We start from the raw sequence: 17,403 nt of genomic DNA on the forward strand, positions 1-17,403 counted from the left end.
TGATGGATCCTGTGGTGCAATCTGTTAGCGTGTTGTACTTATACAGCAGTATACACTAATTAAATCGAAGGTTATGAGTTCAAGCCCCACCAGGAGCAAGTATTCTTCTTGAAGCCTCTGCCTGTCTATTTCTATTCTGGAAAATTTTCATTTATTCAAGCCATTTAGGAGTACAATTCATCTGTGGCATAGGGATGTCATTGAGATGACAGGTCAGTGTGCAGGCAGAGATAGAATACAAATTCATAGCCTTCTGTATCACCAGCAATGCAGGGTGGCAAGCCTGCTCGAAATTCCAAGAGGATGGTTGTTTGCATAAGGAGTTGGTGCTTCGGCAGAGAAAATAATCACCTAACGTGGGGCTCGAACCCACGATTAAGAGTCTCATGCTCTACCGACTGAGCTAGCCAGGTACCTCAATAGTGAGTTTGACTTGGTTCGAATATCGTACATCCCAGTTTCTGCAAAATATGGTGATCAGTGAGTGTTGTTGATGGATCCTGTGGTGCAATCTGTTTGCGTGTTGTACTTATTCAGCAGTATACAGCAATTAGATGACAAGGTTATGAGTTCAAACCCCACCAGGAGCAAGTATTCTTCTTGAAGCCTCTGCCTGTCTATTTCTATTCCGGAAAATGATAATTTATTCAATCCATTTAGGAGTACAATTCATCGGTAATAGGTATGTCATTGAGATGACAGGTCAGAGTGCAGGCAGAGATAGAATACAAATTCATAGCCTTCTGTATCACCAGCAAAGCAGGGTGTCAAGCCTGCTCGAAATTCCAAGAGGATGGTTGTTTGCGAATTGAGTTGGTGCTTCGGCAGAGAAAATAATCACCTAACGTGGGGCTCGAACCCACGACCCTGAGATTAAGAGTCTCATGCTCTACCGACTGAGCTAGCCAGGTAACCAGTAGTGATTGTGACTTGGTTCGAATATCGTACATCCCAGTTTCTGCAAAATATGGTGATCAGTGAGTGTTGTTGATGGATCCTGTGGTGCAATCTGTTAGCGTGTTGTACTTATACAGCAGTATACACTAATTCGATGCGAAGGTTATGAGTTCAAGCCCCACCAAGAGCAAGTATTCTTCTTGAAGCCTCTGCCTGTCTATTTCTATTCCGGAAAATGATAATTTATTCAATCCATTTAGGAGTACAATTCATCGGTAATAGGGATGTCATTGAGATGACAGGTCAGAGTGCAGGCAGAGATAGAATACAAATTCATAGCCTTCTGTATCACCAGCAATGCAGGGTGGCAAGCCTGCTCGAAATTCCAAGAGGATGGTTGTTTGCGAAGTGAGTTGGTGCTTTGGCAGAGAAAATAAACACCCAACGTGGGGCTCGAACCCAAGACCCTGAGATTAAGAGTCTCATGCTCTACCGACTGAGCTAGCCAGGTAACCATTAGTGATTTTGACTTGGTTCGAATATCGTACATCCCAGTTTCTGCAAAATATGGTGATCAGTGAGTGTTGTTGATGGATCCTGTGGTGCAATCTGTTAGCGTGTTGTACTTATACAGCAGTATACACTAATTCGATGACGAAGGTTATGAGTTCAAGCCCCACCAGGAGCAAGTATTCTTCTTGAAGCCTCTGCCTGTCTATTTCTATTCGGAAAATGATAATTTATTCAATCCATTTAGGAGTACAATTCATCGGTAATAGGTATGTCATTGAGATGACAGGTCAGAGTGCAGGCAGAGATAGAATACAAATTCATAGCCTTCTGTATCACCAGCAAAGCAGGGGTGGCAAGCCTGCTCGAAATTCCAAGAGGATGGTTGTTTGCGAAGTGAGTTGGTGCTTCGGCAGAGAAAATAATCACCTAACGTGGGGCTCGAACCCACGACCCTGAGATTAAGAGTCTCATGCTCTACCGACTGAGCTAGCCAGGTACCTCAATAGTGAGTTTGACTTGGTTCGAATATCGTACATCCCAGTTTCTGCAAAATATGGTGATCAGTGAGTGTTGTTGATGGATCCTGTGGTGCAATCTGTTAGCGTGTTGTACTTATACAGCAGTATACACTAATTCGATGCGAAGGTTATGAGTTCAAGCCCCACCAGGAGCAAGTATTCTTCTTGAAGCCTCTGCCTGTCTATTTCTATTCCGGAAAATGATAATTTATTCAATCCATTTAGGAGTACAATTCATCGGTAATAGGTATGTCATTGAGATGACAGGTCAGAGTGCAGGCAGAGATAGAATACAAATTCATAGCCTTCTGTATCACCAGCAAAGCAGGGTGTCAAGCCTGCTCGAAATTCCAAGAGGATGGTTGTTTGCGAATTGAGTTGGTGCTTCGGCAGAGAAAATAATCACCTAACGTGGGGCTCGAACCCACGACCCTGAGATTAAGAGTCTCATGCTCTACCGACTGAGCTAGCCAGGTACCTCAATAGTGAGTTTGACTTTGTTCGAATATCGTACATCCCAGTTTCTGCAAAATATGGTGATCAGTGAGTGTTGTTGATGGATTCTGTGGTGCAATCTGTTAGCGTGTTGTACTTATATAGCAGTATACACTAATTCGATGCGAAGGTTATGAGTTCAAGCCCCACCAGGAGCAAGTATTCTTCTTGAAGCCTCTGCCTGTCTATTTCTATTCCGGAAAATGATAATTTATTCAATCCATTTAGGAGTACAATTCATCGGTAATAGGTATGTCATTGAGATGACAGGTCAGAGTGCAGGCAGAGATAGAATACAAAATTCATAGCCTTCTGTATCACCAGCAATGCAGGGTGGCAAGCCTGCTCGAAATTCCAAGAGGATGGTTGTTTGCGAAGTGAGTTGGTGTTTTGGCAGAGAAAATAAACACCCAACGTGGGGCTCGAACCCACGACCCTGAGATTAAGAGTCTCATGCTCTACCGACTGAGCTAGCCAGGTAACCAGTAGTGATTGTGACTTGGTTCGAATATCGTACATCCCAGTTTCTGCAAAATATGGTGATCAGTGAGTGTTGTTGATGGATCCTGTGGTGCAATCTGTTAGCGTGTTGTACTTATACAGCAGTATACACTAATTCGATGCGAAGGTTATGAGTTCAAGCCCCACCAGGAGCAAGTATTCTTCTTGAAGCCTCTGCCTGTCTATTTCTATTCCGGAAAATGATAATTTATTCAATCCATTTAGGAGTACAATTCATCGGTAATAGGGATGTCATTGAGATGACAGGTCAGAGTGCAGGCAGAGATAGAATACAAATTCATAGCCTTCTGTATCACCAGCAATGCAGGGTGGCAAGCCTGCTCGAAATTCCAAGAGGATGGTTGTTTGCGAAGTGAGTTGGTGCTTCGGCAGAGAAAATAATCACCTAACTTGGGGCTCGAACCCACGACCCTGAGATTAAGAGTCTCATGCTCTACCGACTGAGCTAGCCAGGTACCTCAATAGTGAGTTTGACTTGGTTCGAATATCGTACATCCCAGTTTCTGCAAAATATGGTGATCAGTGAGTGTTGTTGATGGATCCTGTGGTGCAATCTGTTAGCGTGTTGTACTTATACAGCAGTATACACTAATTCGATGCGAAGGTTATGAGTTCAAGCCCCACCAGGAGCAAGTATTCTTCTTGAAGCCTCTGCCTGTCTATTTCTATTCCGGAAAATGATAATTTATTCAATCCATTTAGGAGTACAATTCATCGGTAATAGGTATGTCATTGAGATGACAGGTCAGAGTGCAGGCAGAGATAGAATACAAATTCATAGCCTTCTGTATCACCAGCAATGCAGGGTGGCAAGCCTGCTCGAAATTCCAAGAGGATGGTTGTTTGCGAAGTGAGTTGGTGTTTTGGCAGAGAAAATAAACACCCAACGTGGGGCTCAAACCCACGACCCTGAGATTAAGAGTCTCATGCTCTACCGACTGAGCTAGCCAGGTACCTCAATAGTGAGTTTGACTTGGTTCGAATATCGTACATCCCAGTTTCTGCAAAATATGGTGATCGGTGAGTGTTGTTGATGGATCCTGTGGTGTAATCTGTTAGCGTGTTGTACTTATACAGCAGTATACAGCAATTAGAGGACAAGGTTATGAGTTCAAGCCCCACCAGGAGCAAGTATTCTTCTTGAAGCCTCTGCCTGTCTATTTCTATTCCGGAAAATGATAATTTATTCAATCCATTTAGGAGTACAATTCATCGGTAATAGGTATGTCATTGAGATAACAGGTCAGAGTGCAGGCAGAGATAGAATACAAAATTCATAGCCCTCTGTATCACCAGCAATGCAGGGTGGCAAGCCTGCTCGAAATTCCAAGAGGATGGTTGTTTGCGAAGTGAGTTGGTGTTTTGGCAGAGAAACTAAACACCCAACGTGGGCTCGAACCCACGACCCTGAGATTAAGAGTCTCATGCTCTACCGACTGAGCTAGCCAGGTAACCAGTAGTGATTGTGACTTGGTTCGAATATCGTACATCCCAGTTTCTGCAAAATATGGTGATCAGTGAGTGTTGTTGATGGATCCTGTGGTGCAATCTGTTAGCGTGTTGTACTTATACAGCAGTATACACTAATTCGATGCGAAGGTTATGAGTTCAAGCCCCACCAGGAGCAAGTATTCTTCTTGAAGCCTCTGCCTGTCTATTTCTATTCCGGAAAATGATAATTTATTCAATCCATTTAGGAGTACAATTCATCGGTAATAGGGATGTCATTGAGATGACAGGTCAGAGTGCAGGCAGAGATAGAATACAAATTCATAGCCTTCTGTATCACCAGCAATGCAGGGTGGCAAGCCTGCTCGAAATTCCAAGAGGATGGTTGTTTGCGAAGTGTTTTGGTGCTTCGGCAGAGAAAATAATCACCTAACTTGGGGCTCGAACCCACGACCCTGAGATTAAGAGTCTCATGCTCTACCGACTGAGCTAGCCAGGTACCTCAATAGTGAGTTTGACTTGGTTCGAATATCGTACATCCCAGTTTCTGCAAAATATGGTGATCAGTGAGTGTTGTTGATGGATCCTGTGGTGCAATCTGTTGCGCGTGTTGTACTTATACAGCAGTATACAGCAATTAGATGACAAGGTTATGAGTTCAAGCCCCACCAGGAGCAAGTATTCTTCTTGAAGCCTCTGCCTGTCTATTTCTATTCCGGAAAATGATAATTTATTCAATCCATTTAGGAGTACAATTCATCGGTAATAGGGATGTCATTGAGATGACAGGTCAGAGTGCAGGCAGAGATAGAATACAAATTCATAGCCTTCTGTATCACCAGCAATGCAGGGTGGTCAAGCCTGCTCGAAATTCCAAGAGGATGGTTGTTTGCGAATTGAGTTGGTGCTTCGGCAGAGAAAATAATCACCTAACTTGGGGCTCGAACCCACGACCCTGAGATTAAGAGTCTCATGCTCTACCGACTGAGCTAGCCAGGTACCTCAATAGTGAGTTTGACTTTGTTCGAATATCGTACATCCCAGTTTCTGCAAAATATGGTGATCAGTGAGTGTTGTTGATGGATCCTGTGGTGCAATCTGTTCGCGTGTTGTACTTATACAGCAGTATACAGCAATTAGATGACAAGGTTATGAGTTCAAGCCCCACCAGGAGCAAGTATTCTTCTTGAAGCCTCTGCCTGTCTATTTCTATTCCGGAAAATGATAATTTATTCAATCCATTTAGGAGTACAATTCATCGGTAATAGGTATGTCATTGAGATGACAGGTCAGAGTGCAGGCAGAGATAGAATACAAATTCATAGCCTTCTGTATCACCAGCAATGCATGGTGGCAAGCCTGCTCGAAATTCCAAGAGGATGGTTGTTTGCGAAGTGAGTTGGTGTTTTGGCAGAGAAAATAAACACCCAACATGGGGCTCGAACCCACGACCCTGAGATTAAGAGTCTCATGCTCTACCGACTGAGCTAGCCAGGTAACCAGTAGTGATTATGACTTGGTTCGAATATCGTACATCATAGTTTCTGCAAAATATGGTGATCAGTGAGCGTTGTTGATGGATCCTGTGGTGCAATCTGTTAGCGTGTTGTACTTATATAGCAGTATACACTAATTCGATGCGAAGGTTATGAGTTCAAACCCCACCAGGAGAAAGTATTCTTCTTGAAGCCTCTGCCTGTCTATTTCTATTCCGGAAAATGATAATTTATTCAATCCATTTAGGAGTACAATTCATCGGTAATAGGGATGTCATTGAGATGACAGGTCAGAGTGCAGGCAGAGATAGAATACAAATTCATAGCCTTCTGTATCACCAGCAATGCAGGGTGGCAAGCCTGCTCGAAATTCCAAGAGGATGGTTGTTTGCGAAGTGAGTTGGTGCTTCGGCAGAGAAAATAATCACCTAACGTGGGGCTCGAACCCACGACCCTGAGATTAAGAGTCTCATGCTCTACCGACTGAGCTAGCCAGGTACCTCAATAGTGAGTTTGACTTTGTTCGAATATCGTACATCCCAGTTTCTGCAAAATATGGTGATCAGTGAGTGTTGTTGATGGATCCTGTGGTGCAATCTGTTCGCGTGTTGTACTTATACAGCAGTATACACTAATTCGATGCGAAGGTTATGAGTTCAAGCCCCACCAGGAGCAAGTATTCTTCTTGAAGCCTCTGCCTGTCTATTTCTATTCCGGAAAATGATAATTTATTCAATCCATTTAGGAGTACAATTCATCGGTAATAGGTATGTCATTGAGATGACAGGTCAGAGTGCAGGCAGAGATAGAATACAAATTCATAGCCTTCTGTATCACCAGCAATGCAGGGTGGCAAGCCTGCTCGAAATTCCAAGAGGATGGTTGTTTGCGAAGTGAGTTGGTGTTTTGGCAGAGAAAATAAACACCCAACGTGGGGCTCAAACCCACGACCCTGAGATTAAGAGTCTCATGCTCTACCGACTGAGCTAGCCAGGTACCTCAATAGTGAGTTTGACTTGGTTCGAATATCGTACATCCCAGTTTCTGCAAAATATGGTGATCGGTGAGTGTTGTTGATGGATCCTGTGGTGTAATCTGTTAGCGTGTTGTACTTATACAGCAGTATACAGCAATTAGAGGACAAGGTTATGAGTTCAAGCCCCACCAGGAGCAAGTATTCTTCTTGAAGCCTCTGCCTGTCTATTTCTATTCCGGAAAATGATAATTTATTCAATCCATTTAGGAGTACAATTCATCGGTAATAGGTATGTCATTGAGATAACAGGTCAGAGTGCAGGCAGAGATAGAATACAAAATTCATAGCCCTCTGTATCACCAGCAATGCAGGGTGGCAAGCCTGCTCGAAATTCCAAGAGGATGGTTGTTTGCGAAGTGAGTTGGTGTTTTGGCAGAGAAACTAAACACCCAACGTGGGGCTCGAACCCACGACCCTGAGATTAAGAGTCTCATGCTCTACCGACTGAGCTAGCCAGGTAACCAGTAGTGATTGTGACTTGGTTCGAATATCGTACATCCCAGTTTCTGCAAAATATGGTGATCAGTGAGTGTTGTTGATGGATCCTGTGGTGCAATCTGTTAGCGTGTTGTACTTATACAGCAGTATACACTAATTCGATGCGAAGGTTATGAGTTCAAGCCCCACCAGGAGCAAGTATTCTTCTTGAAGCCTCTGCCTGTCTATTTCTATTCCGGAAAATGATAATTTATTCAATCCATTTAGGAGTACAATTCATCGGTAATAGGGATGTCATTGAGATGACAGGTCAGAGTGCAGGCAGAGATAGAATACAAATTCATAGCCTTCTGTATCACCAGCAATGCAGGGTGGCAAGCCTGCTCGAAATTCCAAGAGGATGGTTGTTTGCGAAGTGTTTTGGTGCTTCGGCAGAGAAAATAATCACCTAACTTGGGGCTCGAACCCACGACCCTGAGATTAAGAGTCTCATGCTCTACCGACTGAGCTAGCCAGGTACCTCAATAGTGAGTTTGACTTGGTTCGAATATCGTACATCCCAGTTTCTGCAAAATATGGTGATCAGTGAGTGTTGTTGATGGATCCTGTGGTGCAATCTGTTCGCGTGTTGTACTTATACAGCAGTATACAGCAATTAGATGACAAGGTTATGAGTTCAAGCCCCACCAGGAGCAAGTATTCTTCTTGAAGCCTCTGCCTGTCTATTTCTATTCCGGAAAATGATAATTTATTCAATCCATTTAGGAGTACAATTCATCGGTAATAGGTATGTCATTGAGATGACAGGTCAGAGTGCAGGCAGAGATAGAATACAAATTCATAGCCTTCTGTATCACCAGCAATGCAGGGTGGCAAGCCTGCTCGAAATTCCAAGAGGATGGTTGTTTGCGAAGTGAGTTGGTGCTTTGGCAGAGAAAATAAACACCCAACGTGGGGCTCGAACCCAAGACCCTGAGATTAAGAGTCTCATGCTCTACCGACTGAGCTAGCCAGGTAACCATTAGTGACTTTGACTTGGTTCGAATATCGTACATCCCAGTTTCTGCAAAATATGGTGATCAGTGAGTGTTGTTGATGGATCCTGTGGTGCAATCTGTTAGCGTGTTGTACTTATACAGCAGTATACACTAATTCGATGTGAAGGTTATGAGTTCAAGCCCCACCAGGAGCAAGTATTCTTCTTGAAGCCTCTGCCTGTCTATTTCTATTCCGGAAAATGATCATTTATTCAATCCATTTAGGAGTACAATTCATCGGTAATAGGGATGTCGTTGAGATGACAGGTCAGAGTGCAGGCAAAGATAGAATACAAATTCATAGCCTGCTGTATCACCAGCAAAGCAGGGTGTCAAGCCTGCTCGAAATTCCAAGAGGATGGTTGTTTGCGAATTGAGTTGGTGCTTCGGCAGAGAAAATAATCACCTAACGTGGGGCTCGAACCCACGACCCTGAGATTAAGAGTCTCATGCTCTACCGACTGAGCTAGCCAGGTACCTCAATAGTGAGTTTGACTTGGTTCGAATATCGTACATCCCAGTTTCTGCAAAATATGGTGATCAGTGAGTGTTGTTGATGGATCCTGTGGTGCAATCTGTTCGCGTGTTGTACTTATACAGCAGTATACAGCAATTAGATGACAAGGTTATGAGTTCAAGCCCCACCAGGAGCAAGTATTCTTCTTGAAGCCTCTGCCTGTCTATTTCTATTCCGGAAAATGATAATTTATTCAATCCATTTAGGAGTACAATTCATCGGTAATAGGTATGTCATTGAGATGACAGGTCAGAGTGCAGGCAGAGATAGAATACAAATTCATAGCCTTCTGTATCACCAGCAATGCATGGTGGCAAGCCTGCTCGAAATTCCAAGAGGATGGTTGTTTGCGAAGTGAGTTGGTGTTTTGGCAGAGAAAATAAACACCCAACATGGGGCTCGAACCCACGACCCTGAGATTAAGAGTCTCATGCTCTACCGACTGAGCTAGCCAGGTAACCAGTAGTGATTATGACTTGGTTCGAATATCGTACATCATAGTTTCTGCAAAATATGGTGATCAGTGAGCGTTGTTGATGGATCCTGTGGTGCAATCTGTTAGCGTGTTGTACTTATATAGCAGTATACACTAATTCGATGCGAAGGTTATGAGTTCAAACCCCACCAGGAGAAAGTATTCTTCTTGAAGCCTCTGCCTGTCTATTTCTATTCCGGAAAATGATAATTTATTCAATCCATTTAGGAGTACAATTCATCGGTAATAGGGATGTCATTGAGATGACAGGTCAGAGTGCAGGCAGAGATAGAATACAAATTCATAGCCTTCTGTATCACCAGCAATGCAGGGTGGCAAGCCTGCTCGAAATTCCAAGAGGATGGTTGTTTGCGAATTGAGTTGGTGCTTCGGCAGAGAAAATAATCACCTAACGTGGGGCTCGAACCCACGACCCTGAGATTAAGAGTCTCATGCTCTACCGACTGAGCTAGCCAGGTACCTCAATAGTGAGTTTGACTTTGTTCGAATATCGTACATCCCAGTTTCTGCAAAATATGGTGATCAGTGAGTGTTGTTGATGGATCCTGTGGTGCAATCTGTTCGCGTGTTGTACTTATACAGCAGTATACACTAATTCGATGCGAAGGTTATGAGTTCAAGCCCCACCAGGAGCAAGTATTCTTCTTGAAGCCTCTGCCTGTCTATTTCTATTCCGGAAAATGATAATTTATTCAATCCATTTAGGAGTACAATTCATCGGTAATAGGTATGTCATTGAGATGACAGGTCAGAGTGCAGGCAGAGATAGAATACAAATTCATAGCCTTCTGTATCACCAGCAATGCAGGGTGGCAAGCCTGCTCGAAATTCCAAGAGGATGGTTGTTTGCGAAGTGAGTTGGTGTTTTGGCAGAGAAAATAAACACCCAACGTGGGGCTCAAACCCACGACCCTGAGATTAAGAGTCTCATGCTCTACCGACTGAGCTAGCCAGGTACCTCAATAGTGAGTTTGACTTGGTTCGAATATCGTACATCCCAGTTTCTGCAAAATATGGTGATCGGTGAGTGTTGTTGATGGATCCTGTGGTGTAATCTGTTAGCGTGTTGTACTTATACAGCAGTATACAGCAATTAGAGGACAAGGTTATGAGTTCAAGCCCCACCAGGAGCAAGTATTCTTCTTGAAGCCTCTGCCTGTCTATTTCTATTCCGGAAAATGATAATTTATTCAATCCATTTAGGAGTACAATTCATCGGTAATAGGTATGTCATTGAGATAACAGGTCAGAGTGCAGGCAGAGATAGAATACAAAATTCATAGCCCTCTGTATCACCAGCAATGCAGGGTGGCAAGCCTGCTCGAAATTCCAAGAGGATGGTTGTTTGCGAAGTGAGTTGGTGTTTTGGCAGAGAAACTAAACACCCAACGTGGGGCTCGAACCCACGACCCTGAGATTAAGAGTCTCATGCTCTACCGACTGAGCTAGCCAGGTAACCAGTAGTGATTGTGACTTGGTTCGAATATCGTACATCCCAGTTTCTGCAAAATATGGTGATCAGTGAGTGTTGTTGATGGATCCTGTGGTGCAATCTGTTAGCGTGTTGTACTTATACAGCAGTATACACTAATTCGATGCGAAGGTTATGAGTTCAAGCCCCACCAGGAGCAAGTATTCTTCTTGAAGCCTCTGCCTGTCTATTTCTATTCCGGAAAATGATAATTTATTCAATCCATTTAGGAGTACAATTCATCGGTAATAGGGATGTCATTGAGATGACAGGTCAGAGTGCAGGCAGAGATAGAATACAAATTCATAGCCTTCTGTATCACCAGCAATGCAGGGTGGCAAGCCTGCTCGAAATTCCAAGAGGATGGTTGTTTGCGAAGTGTTTTGGTGCTTCGGCAGAGAAAATAATCACCTAACTTGGGGCTCGAACCCACGACCCTGAGATTAAGAGTCTCATGCTCTACCGACTGAGCTAGCCAGGTACCTCAATAGTGAGTTTGACTTGGTTCGAATATCGTACATCCCAGTTTCTGCAAAATATGGTGATCAGTGAGTGTTGTTGATGGATCCTGTGGTGCAATCTGTTCGCGTGTTGTACTTATACAGCAGTATACAGCAATTAGATGACAAGGTTATGAGTTCAAGCCCCACCAGGAGCAAGTATTCTTCTTGAAGCCTCTGCCTGTCTATTTCTATTCCGGAAAATGATAATTTATTCAATCCATTTAGGAGTACAATTCATCGGTAATAGGTATGTCATTGAGATGACAGGTCAGAGTGCAGGCAGAGATAGAATACAAATTCATAGCCTTCTGTATCACCAGCAAAGCAGGGTGACAAGCCTGCTCGAAATTCCAAGAGGATGGTTGTTTGCGAATTGAGTTGGTGCTTCGGCAGAGAAAATAATCACCTAACGTGGGGCTTGAACCCACGACCCTGAGATTAAGAGTCTCATGCTCTACCGACTGAGCTAGCCAGGTACCTCAATAGTGAGTTTGACTTTGTTCGAATATCGTACATCCCAGTTTCTGCAAAATATGGTGATCAGTGAGTGTTGTTGATGGATTCTGTGGTGCAATCTGTTAGCGTGTTGTACTTATATAGCAGTATACACTAATTCGATGCGAAGGTTATGAGTTCAAGCCCCACCAGGAGCAAGTATTCTTCTTGAAGCCTCTGCCTGTCTATTTCTATTCCGGAAAATGATAATTTATTCAATCCATTTAGGAGTACAATTCATCGGTAATAGGTATGTCATTGAGATGACAGGTCAGAGTGCAGGCAGAGATAGAATACAAAATTCATAGCCTTCTGTATCACCAGCAATGCATGGTGGCAAGCCTGCTCGAAATTCCAAGAGGATGGTTGTTTGCGAAGTGAGTTGGTGTTTTGGCAGAGAAAATAAACACCCAACATGGGGCTCGAACCCACGACCCTGAGATTAAGAGTCTCATGCTCTACCGACTGAGCTAGCCAGGTAACCAGTAGTGATTATGACTTGGTTCGAATATCGTACATCCCAGTTTCTGCAAAATATGGTGATCAGTGAGTGTTGTTGATGGATCCTGTGGTGCAATCTGTTAGCGTGTTGTACTTATATAGCAGTATACACTAATTCGATGCGAAGGTTATGAGTTCAAGCCCCACCAGGAGCAAGTATTCTTCTTGAAGCCTCTGCCTGTCTATTTCTATTCCGGAAAATGATAATTTATTCAATCCATTTAGGAGTACAATTCATCGGTAATAGGTATGTCATTGAGATGACAGGTCAGAGTGCAGGCAGAGATAGAATACAAATTCATAGCCTTCTGTATCACCAGCAATGCAGGGTGGCAAGCCTGCTCGAAATTCCAAGAGGATGGTTGTTTGCGAAGTGAGTTGGTGTTTTGGCAGAGAAAATAAACACCCAACGTGGGGCTCGAACCCACGACCCTGAGATTAAGAGTCTCATGCTCTACCGACTGAGCTAGCCAGGTACCTCAATAGTGAGTTTGACTTGGTTCGAATATCGTACATCCCAGTTTCTGCAAAATATGGTGATCAGTGAGTGTTGTTGATGGATCCTGTGGTGCAATCTGTTCGCGTGTTGTACTTATACAGCAGTATACAGCAATTAGAGGACAAGGTTATGAGTTCAAGCCCCACCAGGAGCAAGTATTCTTCTTGAAGCCTCTGCCTGTCTATTTCTATTCCGGAAAATGATAATTTATTCAATCCATTTAGGAGTACAATTCATCGGTAATAGGGATGTCATTGAGATGACAGGTCAGAGTGCAGGCAGAGATAGAATACAAATTCATAGCCTTCTGTATCACCAGCAAAGCAGGGTGTCAAGCCTGCTTGAAATTCCAAGCGGATGGCTGTTTGCGAAGTGAGTTGGTTCTTCGGCAGAGAAAATAATCACCTAACGTGGGTCTCGAACCCACGACCCTGAGATTAAGAGTCTCATGCTCTACCGACTGAGCTAGCCAGGCACCTCAATAGTGAGTTTGACTTGGTTCGAATATCGTACATCCCAGTTTCTGCAAAATATGGTGATCAGTGAGTGTTGTTGATGGATCCTGTGGTGCAATCTGTTCGCGTGTTGTACTTATACAGCAGTATACAGCAATTAGATGACAAGGTTATGAGTTCAAGCCCCACCAGGAGCAAGTATTCTTCTTGAAGCCTCTGCCTGTCTATTTCTATTCCGGAAAATTATAATTTATTCAATCCATTTAGGAGTACAAGTCATCGGTAATAGGTATGTCATTGAGATGACAGGTCAGAGTGCAGGCAGAGATAGAATACAAATTCATAGCCTTCTGTATCACCTGCTATGCAGGGTGGCAAGCCTGCTCGAAATTCCAAGCAGATGGTTTGCGAAGTGAGTTGGTGCTTCGGCAGAGAAAATAATCACCTAACGTGGGGCTCTAACCCACGACCCTGAGATTAAGAGTCTCATGCTCTACCGACTGAGCTAGCCAGGTACCTCTATAGTAATATTGACTTGGTCCGAATATCATACAGCCCCGTTTCTGCAAAATATGGAGTTATGTGAGAGTGTTGGTGATGGATCCTGTGGTGCAATCTGTTAGCGTGTTGTACTTATACAGCAGTATACAGCAATTAGAGGACAAGGTTATGAGTTCAAGCCCCACCAGGAGCAAGTATTCTTCTTGAAGCCTCTGCCTGTCTATTTCTATTCCGGAAAATGATAATTTATTCAATCCATTTAGGAGTACAATTCATCGGTAATAGGTATGTCATTGAGATGACAGGTCAGAGTGCAGGCAGAGATAGAATACAAATTCATAGCCTTCTGTATCACCAGCAAAGCAGGGTGGCAAGCCTGCTCGAAATTCCAAGAGGATGGTTGTTTGCGAAGTGAGTTGGTGCTTTGGCAGAGAAAATAAACACCCAACGTGGGGCTCGAACCCACGACCCTGAGATTAAGAGTCTCATGCTCTACCGACTGAGCTAGCCAGGTACCTCAATAGTGAGTTTGACTTGGTTCGAATATCGTACATCCCAGTTTCTGCAAAATATGGTGATCAGTGAGTGTTGTTGATGGATCCTGTGGTGCAATCTGTTAGCGTGTTGTACTTATACAGCAGTATACAGCAATTAGATGACAAGGTTATGAGTTCAAGCCCCACCAGGAGCAAGTATTCTTCTTGAAGCCTCTGCCTGTCTATTTCTATTCCGGAAAATGATAATTTATTCAATCCATTTAGGAGTACAATTCATCGGTAATAGGGATGTCATTGAGATGACAGGTCAGAGTGCAGGCAGAGATAGAATACAAATTCATAGCCTTCTGTATCACCAGCAATGCAGGGTGGCAAGCCTGCTCGAAATTCCAAGAGGATGGTTGTTTGCGAAGTGAGTTGGTGTTTTGGCAGAGAAAATAAACACCCAACGTGGGGCTTGAACCCACGACCCTGAGATTAAGAGTCTCATGCTCTACCGACTGAGCTAGCCAGGCACCTCAATAGTGAGTTTGACTTGGTTCGAATATCGTACATCCCAGTTTCTGCAAAATATGGTGATCAGTGAGTGTTGTTGATGGATCCTGTGGTGCAATCTGTTCGCGTGTTGTACTTATACAGCAGTATACAGCAATTAGATGACAAGGTTATGAGTTCAAACCCCACCAGGAGCAAGTATTCTTCTTGAAGTCTCTGCCTGTCTATTTCTATTCCGGAAAATTATAATTTATTCAATCCATTTAGGAGTACAAGTCATCGGTAATCGGTATGTCATTGAGATGACAGGTCAGAGTGCAGGCAGAGATAGAATACAAATTCATAGCCTTCTGTATCACCTGCTATGCAGGGTGGCAAGCCTGCTCGAAATTCCAAGCAGATGGTTTGCGAAGTGAGTTGGTGCTTCGGCAGAGAAAATAATCACCTAACGTGGGGCTCTAACCCACGACTCTGAGATTAAGAGTCTCATGCTCTACCGACTGAGCTAGCCAGGTACCTCTATAGTAATATTGACTTGGTCCGAATATCATACAGCCCCGTTTCTGCAAAATATGGAGTTATGTGAGAGTGTTGGTGATGGATCCTGTGGTGCAATCTGTTAGCGTGTTGTACTTATACAGCAGTATACAGTAATTCGATGCCAAGGTTGAGTTCAAGCCCCACCAGGAGCAAGTATTCTTCTTGAAGCCGCTGCCTGTCTATTTCTTGTCCGGAAAATGATAATTTATTCAATCCATTTAGGAGTACAAGTCATCGGTAATAGTTATGTCATTGAGATGACAGGTGAGAGTGCAGGTAGAGATAGAATACAAATTCATAGCCTTCTGTATCACCAGCAAAACAGGGTGGCAAGCCTGCTCGAAATTCCAAGAGGATGGTTGTTTGCGAAGTGAGTTGGTGCTTTGGCAGAGAAAATAAACACCCAACGTGGGGCTCGAACCCTCTACACTGCGATTAAGAGTCTCATGCTCTACCGACTGAGCTAGCCAGGTACCTCAATAGTGAGTTTGACTTGGTTCGAATATCGTACATCCCAGTTTCTGCAAAATATGGTGATCAGTGAGTGTTGTTGATGGATCCTGTGGTGCAATCTGTTCGCGTGTTGTACTTATACAGCAGTATACAGCAATTAGAGGACAAGGTTATGAGTTCAAGCCCCACCAGGAGCAAGTATTCTTCTTGAAGCCTCTGCCTGTCTATTTCTATTCCGGAAAATTATAATTTATTCAATACATTTAGGAGTACAATTCATCGGTAATAGGGATATCATTGAGATGACAGGTCAGAGTTCAGGCAGAGATAGAATACAAATTCATAGCCTTCTGTATCACCAGCTATGCAGGGTGGCAAGCCTGCTCAAAATTCCAAGCGGATGGCTGTTTACGAAGTGAGTTAGTGCTTCGGCAGAGAAAATAATCACCTAACGTGGGGCTCAAACCCACGTCCCTGAGATTAAGAGTCTCATGCTCTACCAACTGAGCTAGCCAGGCACCTTTATGGTAATATTGACTTGGTTGAATATCGTACATCGTAGTTTCTGCAAAATATGGTGATCAGTGAGCGTTGTTGATGGATCCTGTGGTGCAATCTGTTCGCGTGTTGTACTTATACAGCAGTATACAGTAATTCGATGCGAAGGTTATGAGTTCAAACCCCACCAGGAGCAAGTATTGTTCTTGAAGCCCCTGCCTGTCCATTTCTATTCCGGAAAATGATAATTTATTCAATCCATTTAGGAGTACAATTCATCGGTAATAGGTATGTCATTGAGATGACAGGTCAGAGTGCAGGCAGAGATAGAATACAAATTCATAGCCTTCTGTATCACCTGCTATGCAGGGTGGCAAGCCTGCTCGAAATTCCAAGCAGATGGTTTGCGAAGTGAGTTGGTGCTTCGGCAGAGAAAATAATCACCTAACGTGGGGCTCTAACCCACGACTCTGAGATTAAGAGTCTCATGCTCTACCGACTGAGCTAGCCAGGTACCTCTATAGTAATATTGACTTGGTCCGAATATCATACAGCCCCGTTTCTGCAAAATATGGAGTTATGTGAGAGTGTTGGTGATGGATCCTGTGGTGCAATCTGTTCGCGTGTTGTACTTATACAGCAGTATACAGCAATTAGAGGACAAGGTTATGAGTTCAAGCCCCACCAGGAGCAAGTATTCTTCTTGAAGCCTCTGCCTGTCTACTTCTATTCCGGAAAATAATCATTTATTCAATCCATTTAGGAGTACAATTCATCGGTAATAGGTATGTCATTGAGATGACAGGTCAGAGTGCAGGCAGAGATAGAATACAAATTCATAGCCTTCTGTATCACCAGCAAAGCAGGGTGGCAAGCCTGCTCGAAATTCCAAGAGGATGGTTGTTTGCGAAGTGAGTTGGTGCTTTGGCAGAGAAAATAAACACCCAACGTGGGGCTTGAACCCACGACCGTGAGATTAAGAGTCTCATGCTCTACCGACTGAGCTAGCCAGGTACCTCAATAGTGAGTTTGACTTGGTTCGAATATCGTACATCCCAGTTTCTGCAAAATATGGTGATCA

The 17,403-nt window shown here is 43.6% G+C and overlaps 11 non-coding genes across 11 annotated transcripts; all 11 read right to left on the minus strand.

Moving 5' to 3' along the window:
* Window positions 1–838: 838 nt before the first annotated feature.
* trnak-cuu lies at window positions 839–911 on the minus strand. Its single transcript has one exon. It is a non-coding gene; the product is annotated as a tRNA-Lys (tRNA).
* Window positions 912–1,833: 922 nt separating this feature from the next.
* On the minus strand, window positions 1,834–1,906 carry trnak-cuu. The gene has a single exon. It is a non-coding gene; the product is annotated as a tRNA-Lys (tRNA).
* A 425-nt stretch (window positions 1,907–2,331) lies between these two features.
* On the minus strand, window positions 2,332–2,404 carry trnak-cuu. The gene has a single exon. It is a non-coding gene; the product is annotated as a tRNA-Lys (tRNA).
* A 426-nt stretch (window positions 2,405–2,830) lies between these two features.
* Window positions 2,831–2,903, minus strand: trnak-cuu. Its single transcript has one exon. It is a non-coding gene; the product is annotated as a tRNA-Lys (tRNA).
* Window positions 2,904–6,315: 3,412 nt separating this feature from the next.
* trnak-cuu lies at window positions 6,316–6,388 on the minus strand. The gene has a single exon. It is a non-coding gene; the product is annotated as a tRNA-Lys (tRNA).
* Window positions 6,389–7,312: 924 nt separating this feature from the next.
* Window positions 7,313–7,385, minus strand: trnak-cuu. Its single transcript has one exon. It is a non-coding gene; the product is annotated as a tRNA-Lys (tRNA).
* A 1,419-nt stretch (window positions 7,386–8,804) lies between these two features.
* On the minus strand, window positions 8,805–8,877 carry trnak-cuu. Its single transcript has one exon. It is a non-coding gene; the product is annotated as a tRNA-Lys (tRNA).
* Window positions 8,878–9,799: 922 nt separating this feature from the next.
* On the minus strand, window positions 9,800–9,872 carry trnak-cuu. Its single transcript has one exon. It is a non-coding gene; the product is annotated as a tRNA-Lys (tRNA).
* A 924-nt stretch (window positions 9,873–10,796) lies between these two features.
* On the minus strand, window positions 10,797–10,869 carry trnak-cuu. The gene has a single exon. It is a non-coding gene; the product is annotated as a tRNA-Lys (tRNA).
* Window positions 10,870–12,787: 1,918 nt separating this feature from the next.
* Window positions 12,788–12,860, minus strand: trnak-cuu. The gene has a single exon. It is a non-coding gene; the product is annotated as a tRNA-Lys (tRNA).
* Window positions 12,861–14,280: 1,420 nt separating this feature from the next.
* On the minus strand, window positions 14,281–14,353 carry trnak-cuu. The gene has a single exon. It is a non-coding gene; the product is annotated as a tRNA-Lys (tRNA).
* Window positions 14,354–17,403: the final 3,050 nt, after the last annotated feature.

This window comes from Oncorhynchus gorbuscha, unplaced genomic scaffold, assembly GCF_021184085.1.
Source record: "Oncorhynchus gorbuscha isolate QuinsamMale2020 ecotype Even-year unplaced genomic scaffold, OgorEven_v1.0 Un_scaffold_2262, whole genome shotgun sequence".
NCBI classification, from domain to species: Eukaryota; Metazoa; Chordata; class Actinopteri; order Salmoniformes; family Salmonidae; genus Oncorhynchus; species Oncorhynchus gorbuscha.